General features: G+C 44.1%; 1 long non-coding RNA gene across 1 annotated transcript; it reads right to left on the bottom strand.

Moving 5' to 3' along the window:
* Window positions 1–8,203: 8,203 nt before the first annotated feature.
* LOC140458986 (uncharacterized) lies at window positions 8,204–17,309 on the bottom strand. Its single transcript, XR_011953795.1, has 3 exons — window positions 17,199–17,309; window positions 10,676–10,782; window positions 8,204–8,255 (listed from the first exon to the last, which is right to left on the bottom strand). It is a non-coding gene; the product is annotated as an uncharacterized lncRNA (long non-coding RNA).
* Window positions 17,310–21,842: the final 4,533 nt, after the last annotated feature.

Consider the following 21,842-nt stretch of genomic DNA (forward strand, 5'->3'; position numbering starts at 1 on the left):
CTGTACAGGGTGCTGGAGAGGCCACACCTGGAGTACTGTGTACAGGTTTGGTCTCCTTACTTCAGGAAGGATGTACTGGCACAGGAGACGGTGCAGTGGAGGATCAGTAGTTTGAGTCAGGATTTCAGAGGGTTGACGTATGCGGAGAGATTGAGAAAACTAGTTCTATATTTATTGGAATTTTGAAGTATTGGGGGTTGGATAGGAAAAAAATTAAAATTATTAAGGGAGTAGATAAACTGGAAGCAGGGAGGTGATTTCCACTGGGGACGGAGCAAACTAGGGAGCAGAGAGTCAAAATAAGGGGATATCAGATTTAGGACTGAGTTCAGGATGGATTTCTTCAGATAAATCTGTGAATCTGTGGGATTTGCTGCTGAGTGCAGCAGTTGACGTTATCAACTTGACTATCGTTAGGTCAAAATGTAGATTTATGAACAGGAAAGGAATTAAGGGTTATAGTGAGAGAACAGGAAAGTGGAGCTGAGGCCATGAAAAGATCAGCCCAGACCTTATTGAATGGCAGAACAGGCTTGAGGGGCCATGTAGCCTCCTCCTGCTCCTCTTCCTTCTGTTCTTATGTTCCCACTTTCCAGCTGTCCCTTTACCTGGGAATAGCAAAGAAATATTGAACGTTCTCGCGTTGGACCGTCAAAATTCGCCTTTGTCCAATTTAGAACACCGTTTGGATCTGGTTTATTATTTTCTGTAACTATTTTAAAACTAGTAGAATTATCAGAGAATCCTGAGAGTGTGGAAGCAGGCCATTCGGCCCATCACATCCACACTGACCCTCAAAGCCTCCTACCTTAAACCTGTAACGCTGCATTTCCCATGGCTAATCCACCTAGCCTGCACATCCCTGAACAATCTGGGCAATTCAGCCTGGAATATCCACCCAACCTGCATATCTTTAGACAGTGGGAGGAAACCACAGCAAACAGATGAAACCCACGCAGGTAATAACAACAAGGTGATCATCCCTTTCTTATTTCCCAGGTCAACCTAAATAACTTCGCTGGACGTAATCTCAGAATATCCTCCCTCAGCACAACTGTAATGCTACCCCTAATCTTCTCATGTCCCCCTTTCTATCCTTCCTCTTGCATCGATACCCTGGAACATTACGCTGCCAGTCCTACCCATCTCTGAGCAACGTTTCTGTAATACCCATGATATCCCAGTGCCACATTCAAAACCATACCCTGAGCCCATCTGCCTTCCCTGTCAGGCCTCTTGCATTGAAGTAAATGCAGTGTAACTTGTCAGTTCGACCTGGTTCTGTGCCTTGCCCTTGCCCTTGACTGTCTGACTTCTGAACTGTACAAGCCTCAGACTTACCTCTTTTCTCACTATCTCTTTGAGTTTACCCACACTCCCTCACTGGTTTACTGACTCCTGAGTAGCACGAGCAAAGCTCCCTGCTTGGATATCAGACACCTTCCAATTCAGGTACAATCCATCCTTCTTATGCACATCAACTCTACTCAAGAGGAGATTACAATGATCAAAACATGTGAATCCTTCTGCCCTATACCAGCTCCTTAGCCAATCATTCATCTCCTCTATCCTGCTATTCCTAGTCTCACGAGCATGGAGCACCTGCAGTAATCCACATATTATGACCGAGGACCTGGTTTATTATATTCCAGGCTAATTTGCTATATTCTCTCATTAGGCCATTTATCTTTTCCCCTTCTTATGTCATTGGTACCAATGTACAATGACCTCCCACTGGTAATTCTTTCCTTTGAGAATATTCTGCTACCTGTCCGAAACATCCTTGACCCTGGCACCAGGGAGGTACCACCCCATTCTGATGTCTCACTGTCAGCTGCAGAAACAGCAGTCTGTGCCAGACTAGAAAGTCCCTTATCATCCTTGAGCGTTTGGAATCTGATATACCTCTGATTATAGTGGAGCCAATCTCAGTACCAGTAACTTGGCTGTCAGTGCAACATTCCCTGGAAGTCTATGACAACCTACATTATCCAAAACAGTAAACTTGTTTGAGATGGGGAGAGCCACAGGAGACTCATGGCTGAAAAAATGTGTTGTTGGAAAAGCGCAGCAGGTCAGGCAACATTAAAGGAGCAGGAGAATTGACGTTTCAGGCACAAGCCCTTCTTATGCCCGAAACGTCGATTCTCCTGCTCCTTGGATGCTGCCTGACCTGCTGCGCTTTTCGAGCAAAACATTTTTCAGCTCTGATCTCCAGCATCTGCAGTCCTGACTTTCTCCACAGGAGACTGATGCTCTACCTACCTCCCTCTCCTACCTTTCCGAGAGGTAACCCATCTACCTGACTGTATCTGCAGTTTTTCGGCCTGAAACTGCCACCTATCACACATCCCGACTCTTGTAAATTCTTCATTACCAATAAGTACTGCTCAATCTGATCCATGTGATCCAAGAGGATTTGCATCACTTCCTGCAGGCTATCATCAGGATCATTCAAACTCCCCTACTCTCCTCCAGGAAGTGCACATCACTGTCCGAATGGCCATCTCTGCACCTTAATCTGTAGATCCAGAAAAAGGCAGAGTCTTACAGCTTTACAAAAGACTACTCTCGAATACATTTGTACCTGTATTTTATATTTAAAACATTCAACCAAAAGATCATAACAGAGGCATTTAAACTAGTAAACACTCACACTACTGAATGTTGCGAATATTAAAAAGTAAAGCAAAGTAAGATTTACCTTTTAAGAGACTGAAACCCACTGAGCTGATCCCCGGCTGCGAGTCACAGACATACAGCACGGAAACAGACCCTTCAGTCAAACTCGTCCATACCGACCAGATATCCGAACCTAATCTCGTCCTATTTGCCAGCACTTGGTCAATATCCCTCTAAACCCTTCCTATTCATATACCCATTCAGAAGCCTAATAAATGATGCAATTGTACCAGCCTTCACAACTCCCTCTGGCAGCTCATTCCATAAACGCACCACTGTCGCAGGAAAATGTTGCCCCTCAGGTACTTTTTATATCTTTCCCCTCTCACGCTAAATCTATACCCTCTAGTTCTAGACTCCCCCACTCCAGTGAAAATACCTTGTCTATCTATCCAGTCCATGCTCATGATTTTATAAACCTCTGAGATCACTCATTAGACTCTGACACTGCAGGGAAAACAGCCCCAGCCTGTACAGCCTCTCCCTATATCTCAAACCCTCCAACTCTGGCAATATCCTTATAAATCTTTTGTGAACCTTTCAAGTTACACAACATCCTTGTGATAGGTGGAGAACAGAATTGAGCACAATATTGCAAGAGTGGCCAAACCAATGTCCTCAACAGCTGCCACGTGACTTCCCAACTTTCTTACTCTGACCAATAAAGGAAATCATACCGAACACCTTCACTATCCTATCTACCTGCGCCTCTACTTTCAAGGAGCTATGAACCTGCACAACAAGGTCTCTTTGTTCAGCAACATTCCCCAGGACCTGACCATGATGTGTATCAGTCCTGCTAAGCTTTGCTTTTCCAAAATGCAGCACCTCGCACTTATCTGAATTAAACTCCATCTGCCACTCCTCAGCCCATTTGCTCATCTGATCAAAATCCCATTGAAATCTGAGGTAACCTTCTTCACTGTCCACTACACCTCCAATTTTGGTGCCATCTACAAACTTACTAACTGTACCTCCTGTGTTCACATCCAAATCATTTATATAAATGATGAGAGGTAGTGGACCCAGCACCGATCCTTGTGGCACTCCACTAGTCACAGGCCTCCAATCTGAAAAATAATCATCCATCACCACCACCCTCTGTCTTCTGCCTCTGAGCCAGTTCTATATCCAAATGGCTACTTCCGTGAGACCTAACCTTGCTAACCAGTCTCCCATGGGGAACCTTGTCGAACGCCTTACTGAAGTCCATATAGATCACATCTACTACTCTTCTCTCATCAATCCTCTTTGTTACTTCTTAAAAACCAGATCAAGTACGTGACATGATTTCCCATGCAGAAAGTTATGCTGACTATCCCTAATCAGTCCGTGCTTTTCCAAATACACGCAAATCCTGTCGCTTAGGGCTCCCTCCAACACCGAGTCGAGCACAGCGTCTGTAGTTCCCGAGCTTGTCCAAACCACCTTCGTTAAATAGTAGCACCATATTAACCAACTCGCAGTCTTCTGGCATCTCAGCTATGACTATCAATAATACAAAAATCTCAGCAAGAGGCCCAGAAATCACTTCCCTTGCTTCCTACAGAATTTTTGGATATACCTGATCAAAGCCTGGAGATTGATCCACCTTTATGCGTTTCCAGACATCCAGTACTCTGTAGTATGGACAATTTTCAAGATGTCACCATTTATTTCCCCACATTCCACATCTCCCATGTCCTTCTCCACAGTAAATACTGATGCAAAATATTGCATCTTGATAAAACAAACGAGGGCAGGACTTACACTAATTGAAAGTAAGGCTTTGAGTAGTGATATGGAACAAAGAGACCGAGGAGTTCAGGTTTTCTTAGTCTGTGTCACATGTAGACAGGGTGGTTAAGAAGGTGGTTAGCACACTTACCTTCATTGCTCAGACCGCTGAGTACCGGAGTTGGGAATTTAGGTTGAGGCTGTACAGGATGTTGGGGAGGCCTCTTTTGGAATACTGTGTCCAGTTCTGGTTGTGCTGTTATAGGAAGGATATTATTAAATTGGAGCGGATTCGGAAGAGATTAACCGGGATGTTGCCATGAATGGAGGGATTGTGTCACAAGGAGAAACTGGATAGGCTGGGATGTTTTTTCACTAGAGCGTAGGAGGTTGATGGATGACCTTAGAGGTTTATAAAACCATGAAGCGTGTAGACAAGGTGAATGGCCGGCGGGGGGGCACTCAAGACCTGGGTGCATACAATTTGAAAATAGATGAGAAAGGTTTAAAGTAAATTGGGGATTTGTTTTTACTTTTACATGTGTGAAGTGAACTCCCAGAAAAAGAGGCAGCTGTGAATACGATTACAATGTTTAAAAGACATTTAGACAAGTCCATAAATAGGAAATGTTTGGATGAATGTGGACCAAGCGGAGGGAGGGGCGATTAGATTAGTTGGGAATTATGGTCGACACGGACTGGTTTAACCACAGGGTCTGTCTCTGTTCTGTATCACTTTATGACTAACTCTCGCTATCTCTGTGAATTCCTCCATCCTCACAATTCCCCAGATCACGGTCACCTCATCCAGATTAAACTCTTCCTTATCTCTAGAAATCCTCTCTAGCCTCAGAACCATCACTATCTCTGGTATCACAAACATCTCAATCTCTGTAACATCCTCCAATCTCCTCCTGTCTCATCAGCCTCAAGATCTCTAATCTTGACAACCCCCACAAATCTGTCCTTCTCCACAGTAAACACTGATGCCCCTTGTTTAGTATCCCCCCCAACAACCCAATCTCCTGCGTCTTCACACATAGGCTGCCTTGCTGATCTTTGAGGTGGCCTATTCTCTCTCGAGTGACCCATTTGCTCTTAATGTATTTCTAAAAACCCTTTCCCTATTCACCAAAGCGGTCTCCTGTCCCCTTTTTGCCTTACTGATTTTACTCTTAAGTGTACTCCTCTTGCCTTTATACTCAAAGGATGTTTGTGATTTTTGGATTGGAATAAATGCGAAATATTACATCTTGATAAAACAAACGAGGGCAGGACTTACACTGATTAAATGTTGGGCCTCGGATAGTGATATGGAACAAAGAGACCGAGGGGTTCAGGTCTTTGAACGATGTGACACATGCAGACAGGGTGGTTCAGAAGGGCTTTAGCACATCTTCATTCATTGCTCAGATCTTTGAATATAGGAGTTGGGACGTTATGTTGAGGTTGTACAGGATGTTGGGGAGGCCTCTTCTGGAATACTGTGTCTAGTTCTGGTTGTGTTGTTATAGGAAGGATATTATTAAATTGGAGCAGGTTCAGAATAGATTTACCAGGATGGTGATGGGAATGGATGGTTTGAGTTATAAGCAGAGTCTGGATAGGCTGGGTCCTTTTACACTGGAGCACAGGAGGCAGAGGGGTGACCTTATTAGAGGTTTATAAAATCCTGAAGAGTTTCAGTAATGTGAACATCAGGTGCCCTTTCCAGGAGGGGGCGTGATTCAAGACTGGGGACATCCTTTTCTCACGTTAAAAAGTAAGGCTTTTAAAAGAAGTTCCGGATTTTATTTTTTGTTTTTGCACAAAGTGTGTTTCACATGTGGAACAAACTTGCAGAGGACGTGGTAGCTGTGAATACAATTACAATTTCAGGATGGCACAGTGGCTCAACGGTTTGCACTGCTTTCTCTCAGTGCCAGGGACACAGGCTCAATTCCTGTATTGGGTGACTGTCCATGTGGAGTTTGCATATTCTTCCCCATGTCAGAGTGGGTTCCTCCAGGTGCTGCCGTTTCCTCCCACAATCCACAGATGTACAGGGTAGGAGAACTGGCCGTGCTCAATTGCCTATAGTGTTCAGGAATGATTGGGTTGAGTGAATTAGTCGGGGTAAATGTAGAGCAAAAGGGTAGGGGAATGGAATTCTAATAGGAATAAAAAAACATTTGGACCCGTATATCAATAGGGAATGCTAGGATGGACTTGGACCAAGTGGAGGCAGGTGCGATTAGTTCAGTTCGAATTTATGGTCGACACGGACTGGTTGGACCACAGGGTCTGTGTCGATGCTGTGTAACTTTATGACTCGTTATCTCTGTAAATTCCTCTATGTTTGGAACTCTCCCTATCAGTGCCACCTCATCCAGCCTTACAAATCTTCCTCATCTCTATAATTCCACTCCAGCCTCAAAATCAAAAAAACCTCTATCACAAATATCTCTATCTCTGTAACATCCTCCATCCTCACAATCCTTTCCAACTTGCATCTCCTCCAGCTTCATTGTCCTCCCCATATCTAATCCCCTCCAGTCTCTCAAAGCTCTGCTATATGTGCCTTTCGTTATTTCCAGCTTTCAGGATGCCCAATGTTTATTTCTCACTTGATAATGGCCCTTTACAATTCCTGCGCTGAGCTTCTGAATTTCCTCTTAAACCTCTGCGTCTCACTTTCCTCCCAAGAAAATCGACCAATCATGTGTCATCTATTCTAGTATCACCTTTTCTGACCTGATGTCCAATGGAGCCTGTCATATTCCTATAATAAACATCTCAGCGGTATACAGAACAGAAAAACGCTCTAGTGGTCCATTGAGTCTGTGAGAAAGAAAACTACCACCGAACTATCCTCATCTATTTTCCAGTACTTGTGGAAAAGTGTCATCCATCATGGCATAGCAAGTGCACACTAAATACATCTCAAATGTTTTGGGGATTTGTGTCTCCCACCCTCACAGACAGTGAGGTTTAGTGCAACTGTTGCTCTATGATGACATCACCCACAGGAACACAGAGCAGCTGGGTCTGTGCAAACCAGAGGTCGCCCACACATTGGGAAGAATGGCAGGGTCCCTGAGAGGGTGAATAGGACAGTTACCAGGATGGTTCAAGGAATGGGGGATTTTAGTTGCAGGGACATGGGTGTTGTTAATACATATCAAGAATATCCATCTATAATAGATGGACTCTCGTTCTCAACCTCTCCCCTTGCCTGGGCTGTCCTAACATTCATGTTAAACCACCACCAGACATCTCTCCCTAATTAGAGAGAAGCCCTATGGTCTGGTAGGACAATACTGACTTTACCTTTCACACAGTGATGTCACTGTGCATCGGGGGTGGAGAGAGGGAATGCTGAAGGTGGTGGATGGGACATCACTGAGGCACAGTGCTTTGTCCTGGAGGATGTTCGCTTTCTTTAATACTGTTGAGGGCTGCACCGATGCAGGCAAGTGTAGAATGTTCCAAGACGATCCTGATGTGTGCCTTATAGACAACAAACAGACATTGGGGAATCAGGGGTTTGGGAAAACTGAGATTGTTCTCCTTGTAGCAAAGGAAATTGAGGGGAGCTGAGAGACAAGTGTCTGCAAAACATATACATCAGGATGTTCAACCTTACAGTCATCAACTCATCGTACAAGGATTACTGGACACATATTGAAGATTTCGGGGAGATCTATTGACAGGGTGGTTTGTTTCAAAGTAGAATTTTTACGCAGAAAATGGATTTGAGCTGGAAGAATATACTCACATACCGTGCAAATATCCTGGTCCTGATGAATGGAGTAATTCAACCAGAGTTTGGTGTTACAATTACTGAGATTCCCATCTGAATATCCACCTGTAGTATCCTGTAAAACAAGTTTATAAAATCTGTCTCTGTCAGGTCAGGTTAGAAACTCACACCCCCCCCCTCCTCCTGGGCCAGGATGACTGTACACATTGCCCCTTGTGGAGACCAGTAGTCAGTTCAGGGGGAAATCTATGTGGGTTTCTATGAGTTTCCAACTTGGGACTTCATGTGACTGAACAGGGCAGATCTTTGCCACAGGGGACAGAATGTTCCAAGAGTCAGTGAGATGTGGAGAGCAGGATTTCCTTCATTTTCCTTCCTTCTGTGCTGCCGCTATGCCTCATCAATAAGATATGGGGAGGGGGGGGGGTTGCGGGGAGGTGAAAGGCTCATGCAGCTTGATGGGCAAGTTGTCTCCATTCTGACCAATGGGCAGCAAGATCCTCCCAGTCATTCCAAAGAGTCTCTCTGAAAAGACAGCAACTCAGCATGCTTCCCACTGGCCGGTGCTCCCTGGAAAGATTTAGAAGAATGAGGGGGGTATCTCCTGGAAAATGCAGAACAGTAAACTTCTAAAAGGATTATAAATTGTTTACAGACAGAGATTCGTTGGAAAAGTGTACAAGTTGGTAAAAGGAGCATAACTTGGGATAATGTGAATTTGTTTATTTTGGAGGAGGTAATAAAAGAACAGAGGACTATTTAAATGGTGGAAACTGTAGAAAGCTGCAACACAAAAGGGACCAGGGGTTAACTGTACAGGAAACACAGAAAGCTAGCACACAGTTACAACAGGTCATCAGGAAGGGGAATGGAATATTGTTCCTGATTTCAGGGGATTTGCAGTAGAAGAGTTTCGAGTATATTCCTGAGAGCCACTTTATATAGTGCGAGTGAGACCACATCTGGAGTAATGAGAGAAGGTTTGGTCCTTTATTTAAGGAAATACATCACTTCATCGGAAGCATTTAGAGAAGATTGACTGGGATGATCGCTGGTTTGCAGGGACTCTCTTTTAAGAAAAGGCTGAAGAAATTGGGACTCGACTCATTGGATTTGGGGGAGAATGAGAGGGGACCTTATTGAAACATATAGGCTTATTAAAGGGTATGACAGGGTAAATACTGAGAGGATGTGTCCCATCAAGAGGGAACCTAGAACCAGACTCTGGGTCAGTTGCAAAATCAAGGGTTTTGTTTTAGATTTGTCAACTTTAATGCAACACAGACATGGGTAAGGGGTTTCAGTAGCAATGGAGCTGGGGTGAGGTGGAGAAAAACAACATTTTAGAGATTGGAATTCCTGGTGTTTGCAATTGTGTCAATGTCTGATCAGAAGATCATCTTGGGGTCAGAATATGAGAGCAATATTGTGAAGAGTGTAGTTCTGCCTCAGGCATTTCCCAGTGAGAGGGAAAGGAATTTGTAATAGCAACTGAAGGCAAGGGGTTTAACCATTGCAGTGTTTCATTGGAGGAAATTGCAGCCAATCGAGTTGTAGGCGTGTGGTAAGCAGTTTGATGAATGAGTAACAGTGGAGCAATGGAGAGGGATGATAGGGAGAGAGAGCTGGGCATTGTCAGTGTACATGTGAAACCAATACGATGTCACCTCCTGGCAGTATGTAGGCGAGATACAGGAGGGGACAAAGATAGATCCTGGATGGACACCACATATGAAGAATTCAGAAAGGGAGAGTGAAGATGGAGCAGGATTTTCCAACAACCTTGAGGTCAAATATACGTTCTTAGCAGAATTGGAGAGAAGGTCATAACCAGAAAAGACAGACAGAACAACGAACAATATTTGTGAATGGGTGAGGGGGAGTGATGAGGAGAAACCAGACTCCAAAACTGCTATTTCTACATCAGTGACATCACCCAACTCCACCCTAGTCTCAGCTCATTTACTGAAATACTCGTCCATCCCTGTGTTATCTCCAGACTTCATTATCCAAACACACTCCTGGCCAGCCTCCCACATTCAACTTCCATGTAATCTCAAGAGTATCTAAAACCCTACTGCCCAAGTGCTCACTTGTACCAAAACTTGTTGATTCATCAAAAGGCTCCTATTAACAAGCAACAATTTATAATTCTCACCCTTGATGTAATTCCTGGCTGTGAACATCCCTGTCTCCCTGCACCACACAACCTGAGAGACCTCGACAACTCAATTTCTTTCAGACTCCCAAAGATGCATTTATTCATTGCTTCACCAGTCTGGCTGTTTCGACACGGTCATGGGAACACAGTCTGGAATTCGCACCCGAACCCTCTCAGACTTGCTTTCCTCAAAACCTGCTTATTTGACAATATTTTTGATCACCTGACCTAATATCCCCATCTGTGGCCTTATGTCAGAAATTCTCAATTTCTGTGAAATTATAAAAATGATAAAAATACAAACTATTGCTGATTTGCACACACATTGTCAACTCTTCACTGTCGCTGAGTGAATAATCTGTAACATCTCTTACCCAAGAACATTGTGGGAGCACCTTCACCACACGAACTGCAGCTGTACAAGGAAGTCAAACATCACCCTCTCCACAGGCAATGGGACTCTGGCATTAATCACTGGTGTCTGTGGACAGAGAAACACAGTTGATATTTCAGGGAGTGCTAAATGCATTACAGGAACTAAGAATGTTGCAGAATTTGATGGTCAGAAATGGAAGGAAAATGCACTCTTTTGTTGAAAAAAAAAGAATTATTCACTGGCAAAGATACTGTGGAAAATTTAGTCCGTTTAGAGAGCAGCACATTGTCAGGGGTTGGGCAGCAGAGGAAAATTAACTTACAAAAGGTCTGTGAAAGTAACAGTAAAACACTAAACAAGCCAAACAGCCTGTGTCCAAAGACTTTAACTCCCCTTCCTTCTCCACCAAGAACATGCAGGTCCTGGGCCTCCTCCACCGCCAAATGCCAGGCATCTGATGCCTGGACGAAGAACGCCTCATCTTCTGTGTTCGGATCCTCCAACCAGATGGGATCAATGTGGATTTCACCAGTTTCCTCATTTCCACTCCCCCTACCTTATCCCAGATCCAGCCTTCCAACTCAGCACCGCCCTCTTGACCCGTCCTACATGTCCATCTTCCTTCCCACTGATCGGCTGCTGCCTGACCTGCTGTGTTTTTCCAGCATCACACTTTTTGACATTGAAAACATCCTGACTCTGACACTGCGTAAATCCTGCCCTCTCACTTCCTGCCAGGGAAGGCTGCGCATGCGTCCCCCTGCAGCTTGCCCCTTACAAAGTCGACGACTACACACGTGTCCCGTGGATCACTGCCCCCAAGAAGGATGGCGTGATCACTCACAATTTCACCATTTTCCGGTTTGCTACAAACACGGGCCTGGGATTTTCAAATTTGTGTTTTCCGATGTGCACTAAGTTCTGTAAAACGTCTCAGCCCATTCCATTAAAATTTCCTTCTCTTCCTGGTCAATAGGTCTTTCCATAACCGTGCCCTGCACCTTCACACATTTCCAATGGCTTGGTCCCAACAACACTGTGCTGCCAGTGAAGCTTATCACGTGGTTGAGTATAGCCACGCCCCTCATTCACTCAGATTTGTTGGAGGACCAACCGGCACTGCCTGGTCTTCCAGTCCCGTCTCCATCATCTTATTCGTCCTGCACTGAGATCAATCACCAGAGGCCCATTATGGGCTGGAGCATGCTCAGTGCTTCCTGCTTTTGCTGCTGTTCATCAGGTATAAGAGAGAGAGGGCTCATTCCTGTTTCTCCTAATGTCAGACAATAACAACAACTACCTGCATTGTATGGAGCCTTTCACATTGACAAATCCCGAAAAGTGTTTCACGAATGCTGGAAACGTTGATTAAAGAGAACAACTTTAAGATACATCTTTGAGGAGTTCAGAGGGTGTTAGGAAGGATATTGAAGAGGTTTTATTTTTTATGATTAGATTACTTAGACAAACCGCCTAAAGAGCAACCCACTCAGACCCATTCCCCAACATCTAACACTGTGGCAATTTAGCATGGCCAATTCACCTAACCCGCACGTTTTTGGAATGTGGGAGGAAACCAGAGCACACCCACGCAGATACGGGGAGAATGCGCAAACTCCGCACAGACAGTTGCCTGAGGCGGGAATACAACCCGGGTCTCTGGCGCTGTGAGGCAGCAGTGCTAACCACTGTGCCACTATGCCGCCCATCTGCAGCTCTGTCCTCTGCAGCTCCAATCATACAGTGATGTCTGTGGGAAACAGCTTACAACGGAGACAGTTAGTGGCAAACCATAGTTTAGCAACCTCATGTCCTAGCCCCCCCCCCCCCTACCCACACACCAGGCCTCGTTCTCACAGCCTGCCATTACACACTACCTATGGTTAGCCACTAACAGTCTCCATTAACAGCTAGTCGCCCTCCCCCAGCCAGATCGTTATCCACTCCTTTATCCAACCCTTCTTCTCACTCTATCCCCACCTATCCTTTACTCCTTACATCGTCCCCTAAACCCTACCTTCTGCACATAAACTGATCTTTTTTTCTCAGTAATATCTGTTCTGAGGAAGGGACACTGGGTCTGAAACTTTAACTCTGATTTCTCTTCACAGATACTGCCAGACCTGCTGAACTTTTCCAGAACCTCCTGGTTGTTGTTTCTGATTTACATCTTCTGCAGTTCTTTTGGTTCTAATTTACCGGGAGTTTGTAATTCAGGTCCCACAGCCTCTGTCCCAGTCTCTGCTGTCTCTCCCAACCCCAAACAGTGACACTGCACCTGCACAGCTCATGGACAGGTGTTGTCTTGCTGGCCACACCCCTCATTCACTCCCATAGGCTGCAGGACCACACAGCCTCTCCTCCCATTGGTCTGGAGCTGCCGTCAATCAGCGAGGCCCCATTGTGATGAGAGTGGAGGGCTAATCCCTCTCTCTGCCCTGGGATGAGCTTCACCATTCACAGTGAATGGGGCAGTATCACAGAGCACAGTGCCTGGGGGCTATTCAGCCCATTGGGGCTGTACTCTCTCCCTCTGGAGATTCTGCAAATCTGTCCCAATTCCCCTCCTATTTGCCCACAGTCCCCCAAATCTTTCCTTAAAAATTAAAATTCCAATTCTGTTTCAGAATACCTGCTGAATCTGTGTCGTTCAGACTGTTCCAAATGCTCAGAACTTACTGAATACAATAATGTTCATATTTTCACTTTGTATTATTTGCCAATTACTTGACAGTAGTTACTAAACATTATGACAGTGTTAACAATTCCTCTCTCTAGACAAATTCAAGACCTTGGAACCAAATCTGCACCTGGTCAAAATCACTGCTGCACCTTCTCAGCTCCAAGGACAATTATCTGTGCTGCAGCTTGCTTTCCACAAAACAGGAACGCATCTTAGTTTATTAACGTCATAGACATGTACAGCACAGAAACAGATCTTCGATCCAATTCATCCATGCCAACGAGGAATCCTAAACTACTGGAGTCCCATTTGCCAGCTATCCATCAAAACCCTTCCTGTTCACGTACCCAATCGGATGCCTTTTAAATGTTGTGATTTTTCAGCCTCCACTACTTCATCTGGCAGCTCATTCCATACACACACCACACTCAGCTTGAAAACGTTGCCCTTAGATTACTTTTAAATCGTTGCTCTATCTACCATGTGCTCTAGTTTTGGACCCACCTAACCTCAGGAAAAAGAACCCCAGCTGCTCACCTTATCTATGCCCCTCGTGATTTTATAAATCTCCATGAAGTCACCTCTCAGTCTTGGACTCTCCAGGGAAATTAACCCCAGCCTATTCAGCCTCTCCCTGTAGCTCAAGTCCTCCAAACCTGGCAACGTTTTTCTAAATCTTATCCGAACCTTTTCACGTTTCACAACATCCTTCCCAGAACAGGGAAATTCAAACTGAAAATAGAATACGAGAAGTGGCTTAATCAATGTCTTTTAAATGTTGTAATTGTACTAGCCTCCACCCCTTGCCTTGGCAGCTCACTCCAAACATGCACTGCCCTTAAACTGTCCAACTCTGGCAAAGTCCTTGCAAACATTTCCTGAAAAGTTTCAAGTTTCACAACATCATTCCTGGAACAGGGAGATTGGAACTGAAAACAGAATTCCAGAAGAGCCTTAATCAGTGTCCTGTACAACGACAACATGACAGAGACCATAACAAACGCTGCATTCACTCCCTTGCCTATCTGTGACTCTACTTTCAAGGAACTATGAACCTGCACTCCAAGGTCTCTTTGTTCAGCAAGACTCTCCAGGGCGTTACCAGTAAGTGTATAAGTCCTGCCCTGATTTGCCTTTCCAAAATCCAACATCTAACATTTATCTAAATTGAACTCTATCTGCCATTCCTTGCTCCACTGGCCCATCTGATCAAGATCCTGTTGTATTCTGAACTAACCTTCTTCGCTGTCCACTACACCTCCAATTTTGGTGTCTTGTGTAAAGCTACTAACCATACTTCATATTTACATCCAAGTCATTTATTTAAGGATCCAATATCGATCCTTGTAGCACACTGCTGCTCACAGTCCTCCAGTTCACAAAGCAAATCTCCATCATCACCCTCTGTCTCCTACCATCAAGCCAGTTTCGTACCCAAATGGCTTGTTCTCCCTTCATTCCATGTTATGTAACCTTGCTAACCAATCTGATTTGTGGAACCTTGTTGAATGTCCATATAAACAACGTTCACAGCCTGGTTTAATCAATTTTCTTTGTCACTTCAAAACATTCAGTCAAGTTAGTGAGACACGATTGTGCACGTACAAAGCCACATTGACAACAGGAGAAAGGAGGACTGCAGATGCTGGAGATCAGAGCTGAAAATGTGTTGCTGGAAAAGTGAAGCAGGTCAGGCAGCATCCAAGGAACAGGAGAATTGACGTTTTGAGAAGGGCTGATGCCCGAAACGTCGATTCTCCTGTTCTTTGGATGCTGGCTGACCTGCTTCGCTTTTCCAGCAACACATTTTCAGCTCCACACTGACAACAGTCAATGATTTTTCCTTACTTTTCCAAATAAATGGATATCCTGTCCCTCAGAATCCCTTCCAACAACTTGCCTGCCACTGACTTCAGGCTCACTGTTTTCTTGTTCCATGGCCTCTCCTTACCACCTTTTAAAATAATGACACCTCACCTGTCACTATCAATGATACAAACACCTCAGAAGAGGCACAACAATCACTTCCCTAGATTTCCAGACAGTTCCGGGATACATCTGATCAGGTCCCAGGGCTTTATCCATCTTGATGCGATTCAAGACATCCAGTAACACCTCCACTCTAACATGGATACTTTTCAAGTTCTCTCTGTTTATTTCTACAACCTCTCGAGCTTCCATATCTTTCTCCAGTAAAAAGGACGTGAAATATTCGCATATCTTCCCCACACCCCGGTGGTTCCATAGACAGCCTCGTTAATCTTTAAGGGGTCCTATTCTATGGTCCAGTTCATCTTTTGTCTGTGATATATTTGTTTAATCTCTTTGGATTCTACTTAAACCATTTCCTGAAGCTATTTCATGTCAAACAGCATCAGCAGCAAGCAACAGAGCTAAATGATCCCACAACCAATAGATCAGATCGGAGCTCTGCAGTTCTGCCACACCCATTTGTGAACGGTGATGGACAATTAAACAACTCACTGGAGGAAGCATCACAGATATCCCCACCCTTACTGATGGAGGGGTCTCACACACCCATGCACCAGATAAGATGATAGCATTTGCAGCAATCTTCAGCCAGAAGTGCAAAGTGGGATGATCCATCTTAACCAGTGGTTTCTAACATCACAGATGTGAATTTTAAGCCAGTTTGATTCAGTTTGAATAACATCAAGAAATGGTTAAGTAGTGCAAAGGCTACGGGCCCTACCAATATTCTGGAAATAATACTGATGGTTTGTGCTCCAAAACTTGCCACCCACCAAGCCAAGAACCGCTCCTGCACTGGCATCTACCCATAATGTGAAACATTGCCCAGGAATGTTCAACACAAAAACACAGGGAAATCCAAACCAGCCAATTTCCATCTATCAGTCCACACTCGATCAGCTGTAAAGTGATGGAAGATGTCATCAACAGGGCTACCAAGCAGCAGCTGCTTAGCAACAGCCAGCTGAGTGACACTCATGTTTGGCTCCACCAGGGCCACTCAGCTCCCGATTGTGTTACCGTCCTGATTCACAACCTGACAACTAACTGAATCCCAGAGGCGAGGTGAGGGTGACAGACTAGTCCCACTCCAAGATCACTATTTCTAGCTGATTCTACCCTTGTCTCAGCTCATATACTCTCATCCACCTTTTGTTATCTCCAGACTTCAGTATCCAAACACACTCCTGGCCAGCTTCCCACATTCAATCTCCCTGTAATCTTAAGAAAAACTAAATCTCTGCTGCCCAAGTGCTCCCTCATACCAAAACTTGTTGATGCATCAAAAGGCTCCTATTCATAATCAACAACATAAAGCCACAGAGATGTACAGCATGGAAACAGACCCTTCAATCCAACCCATTCATGCTGACCAGATATTCCAATCCAATCTCCTCTCACCTGCCAGCATCCGGCCCACATCCATCAATTTAAAATTCTCACCCTTGTTTTAATTCCTGGTTGTGATCATCCCTAGCTCGCTGCATCACACATCCTTGAAGACCTCGACAACCCATTCTGTTCGAGACTCCCAATGATCTGTTAATTCATTACTTCACCTGCGTGGCTGCTTTTACAGTTGTCAAAGCAACATTTTCTGAAATTCGCAGCCAAAACCTCACAGGTCTGCTTTCCCCCTTTAAGACATTCCTCAAAGCCTGCTGATTTGGCAATGCTTTTGGTCACCTGACCTAATATCATCAGTCTCTGACCTTATGTCTAAAGTTCCCAATAATATTTTGGTGAAATTATAAGCATGATGATAAAACTACAAACTGTTCTTGATTTGGACATTACCTTCAAATCATCACTATTGCTGTAATGAATACTCTGTAATGTCTCTTACCTAATCACATTGTGGGAGCACCTTCACCACACAAACTGCAGCTGTACAAGAAAGTCAAACATCACCCTCTCCACAGGCAACAGGGCTTTGGCATTAATCACTGGTTTCTGTGGAAGGAGAAACACAGTTGATGTTTCAGGGAGTGCAAAATGGATTACAGGGAATGAAAATGGTGCAGAATTTGATAGTCAGAAATGGAAGGAAAATACACTTGCTTATTGGAAAAATAATTCTTGACTGTTCAAGATTTTTCAGAAAAAAATTAATAAAGAGCACATGGTCGGGGCTGGGCGGCAGTGAAAAATTAACTTACAAAAATGCCTGTAAAAGTAATCGTAAAATACTAAACAGATCAAAAATACACCCATTGTCAATATCTAGCTTGCTCAGAATCGAACAAAGTGCTCATAAGGGAGCCCAGGGATGAAGCAGAGTTGTATAAGCTGTTATGATCCCACAGTCATAGAGATGTATAGCACCGACACAGACCCTTCGGTTTAACTCATCCATGCCAACCAGATATCCGTACCTAATCTATTCCCATTTGCCAACACTTGCCCCATATCCCTGTAAACGCTTCCTAATCATATCATGTGTCTATTTAGATGCCTTTAACATGTTTTAATTGTACTAGCCTCCACCACTTTCTCTGGCAGCTCATTCCACCCACTGCATGAAAGCGTTTTCCTTTAGGCCCCTTTGAATTTTTGCCCCGTTCACCCTAAAGCAATGTCCTCTACTTTTGGACACCACTACTCCAGGGAAAACACCTTGTTCATTTACCCTGTTCATGCTCCTCATGATTGTATAAACCTCCATAACATCACCGCTCAGCCTATGGCACTCCAGGGAAAACAGCCCCAGCCTTTTATGCCTCATCCTGTAGCTCAAATCCTCCAACCCTAACAACATCCTTGTAAGTCTTTTATGAAACCTTTCAAGTTTCACAGCACCCTTCTGATAGGAGGCAGGCCAGAACTGCACACAATATTCCAAAAGTGGCCTAACGAATGTCCTGTACAGCAACATGACCTCCCACATCCTATATTCAATGCTCTAGCCAATAAAGGAAAATATACTGAACACCTTCTTCATCATCCTATCTACCTGCAACTTGACTTGCAAGGACTATGAATCTGCAGTCCAAGGTCTCTTTGTTCTGCAAACGTTTCCAGGGCCTTGCCATTCAGTGTATAAGTCCTGGGCTAAAAAACGTGTTTCTGGAAAAGCACAGCAGGTCAGGCAGCATCCAAAGATCAGGAGAATCGACATTTCGGACATGAGCCCTTCTTCAGGAATCCTGAAGAAGGGCTCATGCCCGAAATGTCGATTCTCTTGATCTTTGGATGCTGCTTGACCTGCTGTGATTTTCCAGCAACACATTTATCAGCTCTGATCTCCAGCATCTGCAGTCTTCACTTTCCCCTGGTGTATAAGTCCTGCCCTGACTTGCTTTTCCAAAATGCAACACCTCATATTTATCTAAATTAATCCGTATCTGATCAATATCTCACTGTAACCTGAGGTAACCTTCTTCACTATGCACAATACCTCCAATTTTGAATGACCTGCAAACTCAGTTACGACAGCAAGTCATTGAAATGAATGACGAAACAAATCCAGAAATAAATATCCATTTCTCTGAGTTTGAATGTGCTCTGTGCAAATCCTACCCAATGACTCTATACCAGAGAAAGGCTACACATGCGCCTGGCTGCACCTTGCCCCCTACAAAGATGGCGGACACGTGTTTAGTCTAGTTCTGCCCCTCGTTCACTTTGATTGGTTGGAGGACCAACCGCCCGCTAGGTCCTCCAGCTCCGCCCACCGTCCTTTCATTGGTCCGGTGCTGACATCAATCACCCGGGGTCCCTTTGTTGGCTAGAGCATGCGCAGTGCGTCCTGCTTTTGCCGATATGTTGGGTCATGTGATGGGAGAGTTCAGTGAGGGGAAGGATCCCTTTGTGTGAGCTCTGCAGTAGATTTCCTTTATTCATGGAGGGAATTGCCTTCCTACTCATGACTGTACAGCTGTGATTGATGAATCAATGCCATCTGAACCAGTACATAAACACCCCATTTTCACAACATCTGAGATCTTCAGCTGATTGTATCGCGCTCTTCTTTGGAAACAAAACAACATGAAACGGAGCCTCAAGGAATTGGAGCAGGAGTAGGGCATTCATTCCCTTCAGCTTGTTCCCCCATTCTGTCAGATTATGGCTGGGCCAACTCAGACCTCAACACCTCTTTTATGCTTGATCCGCATAGCCCTCAACTGCTCAATATTTCAAAAATCTATCTGCCCTCTTTTAGAATAATTTGAGATAGAATCATAAATTCCCTACTGTGTGGAAACAGGCCCTTCGGCCCAACAAGCCACACTGACCCTCTGAAGAGTAACGCAACCAGATCCATTCCCCTACCACATTTAACTTTCACAATTGTTTGGGCTGGAAAATTCTAGACATTCACTGAGAGAAAAAAAATCTTTACATTTTTTTACAAAACGAATGTTCCCTTATGTAATGTCCCCTGGTTTGAGACTTCACTGGTGCTAGAAGATCTAGTCAACATCTACCCTGTCAAGCTCCTCAGAATCTTGTTTCCATAAGATCACCCCTTATATTATGTGGCTGGCACAGTGGTTAGCACTGATGTCTCACAGTGCCAGAGACCTGGGTTTAATTCCTGCCTCAGGTGACTCTCTGTGTGGAGTTAGCACGTTGTCTCTGTGGGGTTCCTCCGGGTGCTCCAGTATCCTCCCACAATCCAAAAAAAAGTGCAGGTTCGGTGAATTGGCAATGCTAAATTGCCTGTAGTGTTAGGTGAAGGGGTAAATGTAGAGGAATGGGTCTGGGTGGGTTGTGCTTTGGCGGATAGTTGTGGACTTGTTGGGCCAAAGGGCCTGTTTCCACACTCTATGTAATCTGTCGAGATTCTATTGAATAATGACCTAACTTGTTTAGCTATTCTTGATAGGTCAACCTTTACATCCTCGAAGCAGCGAGCTGAATCTTTTTTTGAATGGTCTCCAATACTGGTTTATCCCTTATTAAATATGGGAGCTAACATTGTATACAGTACTCCAAGTGAGGTCTAGGCAACAGCCAGTATGGTTAACCAATCCTCACTCCATGCAAATACCTTACCCCTGACACAGTGAGCTCCTGTATTATGCAATTAACTTTGCTGTAGCACCTTATCATTTGCATTTTTGAAATCCAAATACAGAACATCACTGGATTGCCCTTTCTCAGCCCTGCTTGTTATCTCCTCAATGAACTGTCGCAAATTTGTCATAGTGTCTCTTTCACAAAACCCAGTCTACCATGTTTAATGATAAGCTTTTCTAAATGCCCTGCTATTTATTACTTTAATATTCGAATCTGCTGTATTACAAAAACAGATATTAAACTCACTAGTCTATAGTTTCCTGATTTCTGTCTCCCTTCCCTTCTTGAAAAGGTGCATGAATTCACTGGATGCTTCCTGTATCCCCTGATTCTGGAATATTCCAATCGATGCCATGAATATCTCTGCAGTCAGTTGCCTTAAAAATGTTTGATCCAGGCCATTAGGTCCTGTCTGCCTTTAGTCCTATTAGTTGGTCAATACTTTGTCCCTTGTGACAAAGACTGATATAACATTTTTCTACCCATGATTAACTTGCTTATTTGCTACCTTTAGGATGATAACGGTATCCTCCTTCATGAAGATCAATGTAAAATATCGGTTTAAATTATCTGCTGTTTCCTTGTACCCATTGTCAATTCCACACTCAGAACCTCCAAGGGTTCGATGCTGACTTTAGATATTCAATTTTTATATACCTGTACAACTCTTGCCATTCATTTTTGTTTCTTGTCAATTTAATTACATGATCAGTTTTCTCCCTTTTTAGTCATCCGCGGCTATGTCATTCTTTTCCTTGTGGGTACTGCTCTTGACTGCCTTTGTTGTCCACGGGTGGTTCACCTTTCTCTTCGAGTTCTCCTTTTTGCTTCAAATTAACTTTTGCTAAGAATTCTGTAAAACAAATCTCTTCATATTACAGTGACTGAGCATGTGATTTTTTTACACATTGGATGCCTTAATGTCCTCATTGGGTTTTCCTGTTTCAAAGAAGATCTGAGATGATCTGCAAAGGAGGTGGCAGCTGATTCACTGTTAATTTCCAAAATTAATTTGAATACTTGCAAAAAAAAATTATTTGTATTACTGTGAGAGCAGGGATCTAGCCAAATACCTATTTTAAAAAGGTGGCACAGTTGTGATGGGTTGAAGAGGGGCCTCTGATTTCAAAAGCACAATGTGATCCAAGTTGTCTTCTAATCTGTGCTGTACTAATTCTTTCTGATTGAGATGACTGGGTTGGCATGTGCGCAGGTTGTAGCAGGATCTCTGTCTGCCACAAACCGATCTGGGGGAACAGCTCCTGTGTCAGTGACAGTGCTGTTGGACTAATAGAGGCAACAACATTCAGACTTCACGAAGCAACTGCGAACCAGGGCTGCAAACCCACAATCCGAAGAACTGCAGGTTAGGTGAATTGGTCATGCTAAATTGCCATAGTTTCAGTGCATTAATCAGGGGTAAACATTGAGGAATAGGTTTGGTTGGGATACTCTTTGCAGGGTTGGT

This window comes from Chiloscyllium punctatum, chromosome 34 (genome assembly GCF_047496795.1).
Source record: "Chiloscyllium punctatum isolate Juve2018m chromosome 34, sChiPun1.3, whole genome shotgun sequence".
Taxonomy (NCBI): domain Eukaryota; kingdom Metazoa; phylum Chordata; class Chondrichthyes; order Orectolobiformes; family Hemiscylliidae; genus Chiloscyllium; species Chiloscyllium punctatum.